The sequence below is a fragment of the Ambystoma mexicanum genome, chromosome 1p (assembly GCF_040938575.1).
Source record: "Ambystoma mexicanum isolate Mex_15411 chromosome 1p, UKY_AmexF1_1, whole genome shotgun sequence".
Lineage (NCBI taxonomy): Eukaryota > Metazoa > Chordata > Amphibia > Caudata > Ambystomatidae > Ambystoma > Ambystoma mexicanum.
In genome coordinates this window covers 1,003,848,851-1,003,862,112 of record NC_090921.1, presented here as the reverse complement: position 1 = coordinate 1,003,862,112, position 13,262 = coordinate 1,003,848,851, and positions in this window count along the sequence as shown.

Here is a 13,262-nt window from a genome sequence, read left to right as displayed (position 1 = left end):
CGCTGCATGAAATCTAGGCCCCCCTCTCACTGCACATGATTTCCAATTCTAGCTGTGTTGCCTGTACCTAAAACGTTGCTGAAACCTAGGCCTCTCTTCCACTATACAGGGCTTTCAATTCTAGGTGTGTTCCACATATCTGCCTATTATAATATGAAACAACTGTACTGAGTGTGCCCCATATCTGACTTCTATACTGTGAAACCTAGGCTTCTCTCCCACTATACATGATTCTAACTCTAGGTCTGTTCCCCTATCCACCTATTATACTGTGAAACCCACTGTATTGTGAAACCTAGGCCTCTCTCCCACTATACAGGGCTCTCAATCCTAGGTGTGTTCCCCATATCTGACTACTATACTGTGAAACCCACTGTACTATGAAACCTAGGCCTCTCTCCCACTATACAGGATTCTCAATTCTAGTTGTGTTCCCCTATCCGCTTATTATACGGTGACACCCGCTGTATTGTGAAACCTAGGCCTCTCTCCCACTATACAGGGCTCTCAATCCTAGGTGTGTCCCACATATCTGCCAATTAGACTGTGAAACCTACTGTATTGAGTGTTCCCCATATCCGACTACTGTATTATGAAACCTAGGTCGCTCTCCCACTATACAGGGCTCTCAATCCTAGGTGTTGCCCCATATCAGCCTATTATACTGTGAAACTACTGTATTGAGTATTCCCCATATCTGACTACTATACTGGGAACCCTGCTGTATTGTGAAACCTAGGCGCCTCTCCCACTATACAGGATTCCCAATTCTAGGTGTGTTGAGCTACCTAAAGCGTCTGAGACCTAGGCCCCTCCCTCCTACCATACAGGGCTCAATTCTAGGTGAGTTTCCCCACACCTGCCTATTAAAGCTACTGTATTTGTGAAACCTAGGCCTCTCTCGCACTATACAGGACTCTCAATTCTAGGTGTGCTCCCCAAATCCGCCTATTGTACTGTGAAATATACTGCATTTGAAACCTAGGCCACACTCCCACCATACAGGGCTATCAACTCTCGGTGTCTTTTTGCATGTCTGGAAAGTATTTAAAAACTTTTTAAAAAATACAGCAGTGCGAAACTTAGGCCTCTCTCCCAGTAAACAGTAGTTCCATATTTAGTGAAACGTAGCCTCACCCGGGAAACTCTGCTAATTAACTGCCATAGACCAGACAGGTACCATGCCACACACTGGCCAAAGCAGAGCAGCACGCTGGCGCGTCAGTGGGCCCAATGAGATCCACTGCAGTCATTCCCTACCACTGCCAAAACACACAAAGCACACCCCCCCCACCACCGCACACCTTCAACATGCAACCCTCACACCTATCCCCATCCCTCCCCAGAAAACCCACCTAACCCTGTCCCACGATCCCCCACCCGTAGATCCCGCTCTGCGCAATTAAGAACAGCAAGATTGAGAGAGGGTGCAGAGAATCTTGCCCCCCGGAACATACCAAAGAACACAGCAAGGCACCTAATATACCCATCAAGCATCGCCACAAACCATCCACCGACACTTTCTACTCGCACTGTCTCCTATCAACTACACAGCACGTCCAACTGCCACTTCCCCAGCCTTAGTGCAGCAAGAGCAGCTCTGGCCAAAACCGCAAGCTCCCGAGTCCCACACACCCACCCACACACCCAGGACTATTCCAAAGTCAAGGAAAGCCTGAGTCCGAAGGCACCTTATGCCTCTACTAGCATCACCCATCCATCCCCACCATCACAACCACTACAACCGCAGTATAGGAGTGAAACCCCCCCCCCCATCAGCACCTAACTCGGACCCAGCCCTATTTCCCACCCCTCCCTTTTTCTCTCCCCCTATTCCAGTTGCTCCTTCCTCTCAACCACCTCCCACCCTGCCTCACCCACCGCGCTGCCTACCCACACCCCAGTTCCCGCTGACCCCTACAACCCTACCCATCCAACACCCTCAAGGGCAACCCACCAAATATCCTGCACCCTCATCAACGCCAGGTCAGTCTCGAAAAATAAATTCCACATCGCTGACCTCATCACAGATGAAAACCCAGACATCCTTTTCATTACCGAGACCTGCTTTTCTGATGACTACAAAACCATTGCACATGAGACCTTCGCACCTGGATACAACCTCACTCTCTGGAACAGATTGCGAAGGGGAGGGGGGCTAACAATATTAAACAAACACCAATTTAAGCTAGTCATCAAGGACACCTCCACCATCACCAGAGACTACGAATCTCTTGGTAAAACTCCAACTCGCGCCCTCCACCTCACACAATTTCCTACTCATCTACAGACCCCCTGGCTACAGCAAAAGCTTTGCAGACTCTCTTGGTGAAGCACTAGCCACCAACCTCAACCTACACCCATCACTTACCATCTTGGGGGATTTCAACATATAGTTCGACCCACCGTCAAACCCCATGACCAGATCGCTCACAGACAACTTAGAATTACTCAACCTGAAACATTGCATCTCCACATCCATCCACACGCGAGGCCACACCCTCAACGTGATTTTCAGCACCACAAATATATCTACCCAGGCCCCCCCCCCCTTTCATACCTCCTGAGTATAGTGGCTACCGCACCACCAGCCAAATGCCCTTAAAACATCCTATTTCGAGGGGATTGGGTCCTCTCACCTATTCCAGATCTACGACAGTAATCACCACAGCTGTGCTGCTTCGGAAAATCTTTCGGCATCTGCGTCCTGCGTCGATGACGTCGATACGCCGCCCTCGAGGACCTCCTCCGACGTCACTGAATGTTATAAGTAGGACGCACGACGCCCGTAGCCTCAGTTCCGTTTTTTCTGCGAACGTGTTCGCTTCAGAGATCTCGGTGCGCCTCGACTCTTTGGAGTTTCTGTTCTTCATCGGTTCTTTGAACCTGTTAGTTTGTGAAGTTTTCCTTCGTAAGATGTCTACCTCGTCTTCCACCCCACGTGCGGAGACTGCGGGTCCAAGATGTCGGTGACGGACTCGCACAACGCCTGCCTCTGGTGCCTCGGGGAGGCCCATGACACGGATGATTGTGTCGACTGCCAGTCGCTTATGTCCAAAGCCTTGCGGGAGCGCAAGAAGAAACTGTCGGTAGGTAAGGTGTCCAAGCCACGGAAGTCGAGGTCTGCAGGGCTTTCGACTGACTATTCGAGGGGCGACTCTCCGCATCGTCGTCGGAAGTCCAGTGGGTCTCGGTCCCGGAGTAGGTTGTGCCACTTCTCTGCCTCTTCGAGGAACTCCCGGAAGCGCCGTCATCGGTCGCCTTCCCCGTCCTCATCCGAGGACTCCGCCCGTCGGCGGGTTGCTTATCCCACCAAGCATGCGACGCCGGAGGAATGGGCTTCCTTCGGGAAGAAAATGTTAGCAATTCTCGAATCGCAGGGCACTGGTCCGTCTGGGGTCGGTCGTGATCGGTCGAGAGACACCGCTCGTAAGCCTTCGGGCTCGGGTGGTCGGCACGATTCGCGGGAAAGGTCCCGCTCGGACAAGGGGAATCGTTCTCGTCATGCCCGTTCCAGGTCCCGGTCCTCGACGCGCTCAAGACCGTGTGCACCTGTGGTGTCTTCGAGGAAGACGTCGACGCCTGTGGCGCCGAGGTTGTCGACGGACTCTTTCGACGCTCCGCCTCCGAAGAAGTCGTCGACTCCATCGGTGCCCACGCCGTCGAGGGACACGCTCGGGGCTCCGCCCTCGAGGCCTGTGTCGAAGTTGTCGGCGCCGCGTTCGGCGTCGACGCCGATTCACTCGACGCCTTTTGAGGCTGTTTCGACGGGGGTGCCCCGGGGCACGGTGGAGCCCCCTAGAAAGGCTCTGGCCAAGGTCAAGCATGGCTTTGTTCCACATTCTGTGCCTTCTTACCGCCATCTTGAGTTTATTTCGGAGGTGGATGAGGGCTCTGATGATGGCATGGTTCCTGATACGGTGCCAGATGAGATTCTCTCGGGCCGTAGTCAAATTGAGGACCTGCGTCAGTCCCTGCACGACGACAGTGGTCTGGACACCTCTCCGGAGGTGGATTTTTGTAGGCCTGAGCCTGGCACTCATGCCGACTCCTCGTACCAGTGCCTTATGTCTAGGGTCACTGAGTACTTGGGGTGGTCTGCTCCCCCAGGGGATTTTCTTCAGGATGACCTTACGGATATCCTCGACCACGGTCCACCAACTGACCCGGTACTGCCGTTCCATATGGCTCTACAGAGGAGGGTGGCGGCGGCTTGGACTGCTCCGAAGAGTATCCCGGCAGTGGGCAAGTCTTTGCCGTGAAAATACCGCCCAGCCAGTAGCGACCCCTGCTACTTGACCAAGCACGCCACTCCGGAGAGTTTGGTGGTGCAGGCGGCTACGGCCCCGCAAAGCAGGCGTTGTATCCTACCATCCCTCCTGATAGGGACGACAAGCGTTTTGACGGTTGGACGAAGAAAGTGTTTTCTTCAGAGGGTATGGCGCTTCAGGCGGCCAACTCCGTATGTGCCTTGTCTCGTTCACGCACACTCTGTGGAACTGTGTTTCCTTAGCAGCTGAACATATTCCCGAAGGGGACGAACGGGATGGTTTCCTGGCTATGGTCCAGGATGGCAAGGATGCCATTTGTGAGGCCGTTCAGTCGGGTTTGGACATGGCAGATTGTGTCAGCCGGTCCATGGCGGCGAGCACCGTAATACGCAGGTTTGCGTGGTTGCGGAAGTCGGGGTTTGCTCCTGATGTGCAGGCCCGGCTTCTCAACATGCCCTTTGACGGGGAGCATCTCTTTGGCAGCAAGGCTGACGAGAGCCTTGAGAGGTTGCAAGCCTCCAAAGCTGCAGCAAAGTCGTTGGGAGCTGCAGTTCGACAGCCTCCGCCTTTTCGACCTAGGGGACAGCAATGGAGGGGAGGTTCCTTTCGTTATTACTCAACCTTTGGTAAAGCGAGAGGAGCTGCCAGTCAAAGGGGCCACCGTAGGAGTGCCAGAGGTGGAAAACAAGGTACTCGAGGTGCCAAGGCCGCTCGGGCAGTTGCCTCTTTGCCCTCAGGCAACGCCACAGCCGCTTCAGCTCAGTCATGAGGCCATGTCCCATGGTTCGCCGGTTGGGGGAAGGCTGGCGCAGCATCTTGTAGAGTGGCGTGCCATTACTTCAGATGTGTGGGTTCTGGAGATCATAGCCCACGGCTACTGTCTTCCTTTCCGGCAGAGGCCTCAAGACAATCCACCGGGGGATCTCTCTTTGAAGAGTCCGGATCCGCTCCTTGCGCAGGAAATTCAATCCCTGCTGTAGAAAGGCACCATAGAACTGGTGCCTGTAGTGGAGAGGAACAAGGGATGGTATTCCCTTTATTTTTTGATTTCCAAGAAAGACTGGAGATTGAGACCCATCATGGACTTGCGCTGTTTGAACAAACTCCTCAGGAAGGACAAGTTCAAGATGGTTACTCTCTCTCAAGTCCTCCAGGTCCTTCAACTTCAGGACTGGTTGGTGTCTCTCGACCTCAAGGACGCTTATTTTCATGTGCCGATCCATCCAAAGCACAAGAAGTACCTGAGGCTCGCGGTTGGCGACTCGCACTTTCAGTTTCGGGTCCTGCCGTTCGGATTGACCTCCGCCCCGAGGGTCTTCACCAAGCTCATGGTAGTGGTGGCAGCGCACCTCAGGAAAGGGGGGATTCACATCTACCCCTACCTGGACGATTGGTTGATCAGGGTGCGCTCTCCCGAGCAAGTCCTGGATCATCTGTCCGTCACCTGCCACTCCTTTCACAAGCTGGCCTTCTCCCTCAACTTAAAGAAGTCCCATTTGACACCAACTCAGAGGCTCCAGTACATTGGAGCAGTGCTCGACACGTCCCTGGGGCAGTGTTTTCCTCCCCAGGTGAGGGCTCATCACATTCAGAAGATGGTGCACAAGTTTCAGCTTGCCCAGAGTCTCCCAGCGTTCGAGTTCTTGAGATTGCTCAGCCTCGTGGCATCCTGCATTATTCTGGTGCCAGAGGCCAGGTTGCGGATGAGATCTTTGCAATGGGCACTCAAGCTCCAGTGGTCTCAGTCCTCCGGCAGGATGTCGGACCCTGTTCAGGTGCTGTCCTCGGTCGCCCAGGACCTTCTGTGGTGGGCCGTCAAAGACAATCTGATGAAGGGGGCTCCATTTTGGCTACCCTGGCCGGAGGTGACGATTGTGACGGACGCATCCCTCACGGGATGGGGAGCTCATGCCAACGAGTTGACAGTCCGCGGTCGTTGGTCTCCGTCGGAGTCCACACTCCATATCAATCTGTTGGAGCTGAGGGCCGTCAGGCTAGCCCTGAAGGCTTTTCTGCCGACTGTGCGAGGGTTGAATGTCCTGATCCTGATTGTAACACGGTGGCCATGCACTACCTCAACAAAAAGGGGGGGGGGCAGGGTCACTTCCTCTGTGCAGGGAGGTGATGCAGCTTTGGTTCTGGGCAATCCAGCAGGAAGTTTCAATCTCGGCAGTTCATCTGGCTGGAGATGAAAACGAGACTGCGGACGCTCTGAGCAGGCAGAGCGCGATCTCTCATGAGTGGGAGTTGGCTCAGGAGATTCTCCTGGAGATCTTTGCCATTTGGGGGACCCCTCAAGTGGATCTCTTCGCCTCCGGTGTCAACCGGAAGTGCGAAAGGTTCTGCTCGCGGAAATTTCCTCCAAAAGGAGCCTTAGGAGACACGTTCTTGGTGGAGTGGTCATTCCCACTGCTGTACGCGTTTCCTCCAGTCCCCCTGTCATCCCGCAAGTGCTGCGGAGGTTACGAAGGTTCAGTTCCCGGATGATCCTCATTGCTCCGGCTTGGGCCCGGAGGACGTGGTACCCGGACCTTCTCGACTTGTCCATCTGCCCTCCACGTCATCTTCCCTACCGAGACGATCTGCTCTCACGGGAGGGGGGTCAGGTTCTCCATCCAGAGGTCAGATCCCTTAACCTTCATGCTTGGTTTCTGAAAGGTTGAGTTATAAGGATTGGGACCTCCCTGAAGACGTGATGGAGGTGTTGCTTTTGGCCAGAAGGCCCGCAACAAAGTCCCTGTACCGTTGCCGTTGGCGAAAGTTCTGTGACTGGTGCGGGGTTAAGAATGTGGATCCTTTTGCATGTGACATTGCTGTGGTTCTGTCTTTTTTGCTTTCTTTAGCCCACAGGGGCTTGCAAGTGGGTACTGTTAAAGGTTACCTGGCGGCGCTGTCCATATTTAAGCTCTCGTCTGAAGAGTGTTCTTATTTTAAAATTCCTTTAATTTCTCAGTTTCTCAAAGGGCTCGCTAATGTGTTCCCTCCATCATTTTTCCAGGTGCCCGGTTGGGATTTGAACCCTGTTCTCAAGTTTCTGATGGGGTGCTCCATTTCAGCCTTTGCATTCATGCCCTTTGAGATTAACTCTTAAAACTGTATTTTTGGTTGTGGTCACTTCCGCTCGCAGAGTGAGTGAGTTACAGGCACTTTCAGTAAAGCCACCCTTCACTATATTTCAGAAGGACAGGGTTGTCCTTGGAGTTCCTCCTTCCTTTCTTCCGAAGGTGGTGTCGGAATTTCATTTAGGCCAGAAGGTGGTTGTTCTGGCATTTCATCCTCCTCCACATCCTGGTAAGGAAGAGGGGAGGCTCCATAGGCTCGATCCTAGGAGAGTTTTAAGCTTTTATATTTCACGCATGTCCTGGATCAGAGTGGACGATCAACTCTTCATTGGTTACGCTGGAAAGTGTTTGGGACAAGCTGCGACTAAGCAGACTGTCTCGCTGGATTATTCTGGATATTTCTGAGTGTTATCGCTTGGCAGGTAAGGACCCACCGGTAGGCTTGCGGGCCCATTCTACCAGGGGTATGGCTGCCTCTACTGCCCTACTGAGGGGTGTTCCTATTCGTAACATCTGTGACGCAGCCACCTGGGTTTCGGTCCATACTTTTGTACGTCACTACTCCCTCGATTCCATCCGTGGGCAGGATCTGGCCTTTGGCAAGGCTGTCCTTTGCTCCGCAATTTGATTGGGCATTCTAAATTTCTGTTTTACGTCGGAGGACCCAATCCCCTCGAAGAACAAGTTACTTTCTTACCTGGTAAGGTTCTTTCAATTGGATGGTCCGACGACGTATTCCATATCGCTCCCTCCCTGCCTTCCCCGTTACAGATTTTCTTATGCGATTGCAGCTTACGTTTCCGCAAGGCTTTGTGTGGTCAGACTGGCAGAAGACTGGTGCCACATTTTCTGGGGGAAAAACTACAACTGAGGCTACGGGCATCGTGCGTCCCACTTATAACATCCAGTGACGTCGGCTGTCGGAGGAGGTCCTCGAGGGTGGCGTATCGACGCAGACGTCGAAAGATTTTCCGAAGCAGCACAGCTGTGGTGATTACTGTCATAGATATGGAATACATTATCGGACCATCCCATTGAAAGAACGTTACCAGGTAAGAGTAACTTGTTCATCAAACCGATCCTCAAAAAACCGACACTCAACTCACTCCTCCCCCAGAACTACACGCATTTCATCACCAAACTCATGGACCGCGCGGCTTATAAACCGCTTGGCCAATTTGCCGAAGCCAGCAACCTCGTAGACCCTGCACAATCAGGCTTCAGACCACTAAGGGGAACAGAATCTTCCCAAGTGTCTATCTGGGATGACCTAAAAAGAACAGCCGATGCAGACAGCCGCGCGGTTATCATCCTGCTGGACCTCTTTGCAGCCTTTGATAACATTGATCACACCATCTTACTAGACAGGCTACAATCACTAGGAATCCGAAACACGGACCTCTCATGGATCTCCTCCTTTCTCCAGCATGGAGTCTGGCATGGATTCACATGCTCATGAATATTCCCCGTCGTCAGACTGGGAATCCTCAGTAAAGAAAAAAATCACTTGTCTCTGGGTCATACTGCCCCCAGCCAACGACTGCCCTCTACCTAAGCCCCTCCTCTGGCAGCCATCTTTAGATTTTTACCGCACTTTCAGGTCATGGGAGTCCTTGTGATTAGCTCTCGGGCTTATTGCTGGGTTTTGTGTTTTTTTTTTTTCCTTCTTTTTTCTAAGAGTTGCACTCTATTTTTTTCAGTCAATCGAGCCTCAAGCTCCATCGATCTACCGTCCGGTTAACGGGGACCCGTTTTCGGATTTCTTCAGCGCCCCTCAAGGGCGTATTTCATTGAGTTTACTTCTTGGAAGATTCCAGAAGTTTCTTCAGGGCCTATACCACGTGGACATGATGGAGAAGGACTCGACACCCCTGTTCAAGGTTTGCCCAGGCTGCGGCTTGCAGAACATCTATTTGGAGGACGGGCACCCCCTGTGCCTCTACTGCCTACACTCGGACGAGATGCACGTGGAGGACGACTGTACGTTCTGTCAGGAGATGGTGCCCCACACGTTCAACGATCGGCGCAGGTGGCGCAACGAGTGGCTGCAGGCCAAGACCCCGGCTTCGGGTGAGTCTCGGCAGCACGCCTCCCCGAACCACAAGAAGAAAGCTGAGCAGTCTTCTAAGACCTTTGAGGATGCTCCTCCCATGGGGGCCCAACAGAAAGCTAAGAACCGCAAGTCCACTGCCCCAGGGAGCGTCGTTGCAGCGGGCTCCCCGGCAGCCAGGTTGTGTGCTGCGTCCCCAGCACCTTTGACCACGAGTCAACACTCTGGATCTTCGAAGAAGAGGAAGTTGGACCATCCGGGCAAGCTCTTGAAGAAGACCCGGACAGGCCAGGGGAGTGGGGCTCAGACCCTCCCCCTAAGGTGAAGGCCTCAGGCTCGGCCAAGGCCGTGAAGGCCCAGATACATCCGGCGACGGCCCGGCCTTCCATCGAAATTGTGGTGGCATCCCTCACGAAGGCTGCAGAGGCGGATCTGTACAGTACGACCCCAAAGGCTAGCCAGGAGGGAGTCCTCTTTCCAGCCCATCAAAAGGACGCCAGAGAAGGGGGGGCACGATAGCCCTTCAGGGCACGGATAACTCCTCTGAGGAGGGCTCTACAGTCTCCGGACCATCCAGGAGGAACGGCACGTCCAGGCCAGTCCCTACTGGAAGGATCCCGACGAGGGTGATGACCGACTGACGAGGAGCAACAGGACGTAGGATTGCGCCAGCCGGTGCCGCGAATGCCATCGCCTCCTCCATCACCTCAACGACCACAACCGCAACCTCACATGGACATCTCCGTGGACATTCTCACGGCTCTACACACTTTGTGCTCCGAGATCCTGACAAGGATGCCCCTTGTGCCGGTGGCCCCTCCTGCGGCGCCAGGACAGTCCAGGGAACCTCCAACCAAGAAGAGGAGAGTGCACCCACCTCCTCCTTGCCACCCTTCACCTCCTTCTCCACCCCCAAGGGATGATACGGATCTGGACACGGCGACGACAGGCACGGACGACAGCGGATTGGGGGATCTCCTGTCTCCGCCGCCCAGACCTTCGCCTCCCGACGAGATAGGCTCTTTTCACACCATGATCTCCAGGGCTTTGGAGCTGTTCCAGCTGGTCCTTGAGGAGGAGGGTTTCCTGTACCAACGCATGAGGCTAAGAGGAAGACCGTACTCTTGGTCCCGCTCTTGGACAACATTTGGGATGAGGGGCTGTCCCTCATGAAGAACCCTTCCTCGGCCCCGGCGAAGAGGGACCGATACAAGAAGAAATACAGGGTGCCGGACTCTGTGCCCAAGTGTTTGAGGTCCCAACCGTCTCTGGACTCTGTGGTATCGGCGGCAGCCAATAAGAAGTCTTCTGGCTCATCCTCTTCGACAAGCTCCTCCCCTCCGGACAGTGAGGGGAAGAAGTTGGATGCCTGGGACGGCGAGTCATCACTTCGGCAGCGACGACCATCAAGGCTGACAACGCCCTCGCCATTGTGGTGCGTTAGGACAGGGAGCTTTGGTTCAAGATCGCTCCCCTATTGGACTTTCTTCCCGACGACAAGACGGTGGAAGCATTAGAGATCCTACAAGAAGGCGAGGTGGCATCAGGTCATGCCATTACTGTGGCCACGGATATCGCCGACACGGGGTTCCGCCAAATGGGCAACGGTGTTGGCCTTTGTCTACAGGGATGGCTGAGAGCCATGAATTTTTGACAGGATGTCCAGTCGAGATGGCAAGTCCCAAGGCTCTTCCAAAGGATTCAGTGGAGGTACCTAATTTTACCGTCAACCTTCCTGCTCGTCAGTCCAGGAGACCTAAAGAGGCCACGCCAAGTCTGGAGGAGGTTTTCGTCGCCAAGGCCTCCAAGGCGATGCTTTGGCGACGAAGCAAGATTGATCTGGCTGTGATATCGGGCCCCCACTCGCGCAACCTGGCGGGAGGCCGGCTGGCGAACTTCATTGGCGTGTGGAAGACCATCTCCACCGACCGTTGGGTGCTGGACGCTCTCACCCACGGACACACCCTGGAGTTCCAACGGAAGTGTCCGCGTATACCACCAGTGGCCAGGCAGGAAAACCACGTCCCTCAGCTTCGGCTGGAGGTGGGGGGGCATGCTAAGGAAGGGTGCGATGGAGCTCGTCCCAAAGAGGCTCTGGAGTGTACCCTTGTTACTTCCTAGTCAAGAAGACGACTGGTGGTTGGAGGTCCATCCTAGACCTCCACCGTCTAATCAAGTTCATCAGGTCTCAAAAGTTTTGGATGGAGTCTCTTCAGCACGTGCTAGGACAGCTGGAAGAGAGGGATTTCCGATCGTCGCTGGACTTGGAAGATGCCTATTTTCACATCCCTATACACAAGGGCCACCGCAAGTTCCTGTGCTTCGTGGTACAAGGACAACATTACCAGTTCAAGGCCCTTCCCTTCGGATTGAGGTCAGCGCCAAGGGTGATCACCAATTGCTTGGTGCCTACGAGGGATTCACATTTACCCTTACCTGGACAACTGGCTCATCCGGGCGAGCTCAAAGGACGTTGCCATTGATCACACGGCAAAGACAGTCCAACTCCTGACGGATCTGGGGTTCTTGATAAACTATGCAAAGTCCTGTTTGACTCCATCGCAGGACGCGCTGTTTCTGGGAGCCTGGCTCAACACACTGTCATGCCTGCCGTCTTCATCGGAGGAGAGGTTAGCGGCCACCCTGGGCAAGGTACAACAGCTGTTGGTGCTGAGGATCCCAAGGGCGAGGTCCATCAAGTCCCTGCTCGGCATGATGTTGTCATGCATATACCTCATTCGGCTGTGCAGGCTACAGATGCGTCCACTGCAGGAGTTCCTCGACGCCCATTGGATTCAAGTGTCTGGAAGCTTCGAGGGCAGGATCACTCCACGAGTGTTTCCCTCTAGCGCGATACGGTGGTTGGGAGTGCACGCACATTTGTCTGCAGGCGTCGATTTCCAGACCCCACCTCATCAGGAGACTGTCACGACGGATGCCTCCCTGGAAGGATGTGGCTACCGGAGGAGAAGTTGCACATCAACGTGTTGGAGCTGCGGGCAGTGTTTTGGGCCCTCAAGTCCTTCCTTCCGTCCCTCAAGGGCAAGGTGGTACGGGTCTTCACGGACAACACCACCACGATGTTCTACATCAAGAAACAGGGGGGCACCAGATCCCTGGCACTCTACAGAGACGCACTGGGCCGTTGCCCAGGGGATGTTCCTCATCCCGTTTCATCTGGCAGGAGTGAAGAACACTGTCGCCGACTCTCTTAGCAGAGAGCTGCGCTCTTGCCACAAATGGGAGCTTCGGCAGGACCAGGTGGATCTCCTATTCCGACGATGGGGCAATCCCCAGATCGATCTGTTTGCGACGATGATGAACATCAAGTGCCAGAGGTACATCAGGCGGTTTCCCCTGCCGGGGAGCATGGGGGGGGGGAGCACATTCTCATTCCCCTGGGACGGCCTGTTTCTGTATGCGTTCCCTCTGTTGCCGTTGCTTCTTCAACTAGTCAATCAACTGGGACGTTCCCGGTATAGGATGATCCTCGTCGCACCGGCATGGCCGAGACAGATATGGTACCTGTACCTTCTGGACATGTCGGTGTCCCCTCCAGTCAAGCTTCCGGTGGTCGCAGATCTGCTCGCCAGGGAAGGAGGCGCAATTCTGCACCATGACCCAGGATCACTGAACTTGAAGGCCTGGCTCCTGCAGCACTAGAGTTTGGGGTTACGATCTCCCGGCAGATTGCAAGGAGGTGCTTGCAAAGGCCAGAGCTTCATCTACTCTCAAATGTTACGGGCACAAGTGGAGAGATTCGCCGTTTGGTGCCGTACTTAGAAGATAGACCCGCTACGAGTCACTGCTCCGCAGGTGCTTCCGTATTTGTTGTCATTGGCCAAGGCGGGACTGGCCTTTGCTTCCATCAAGGTTCGT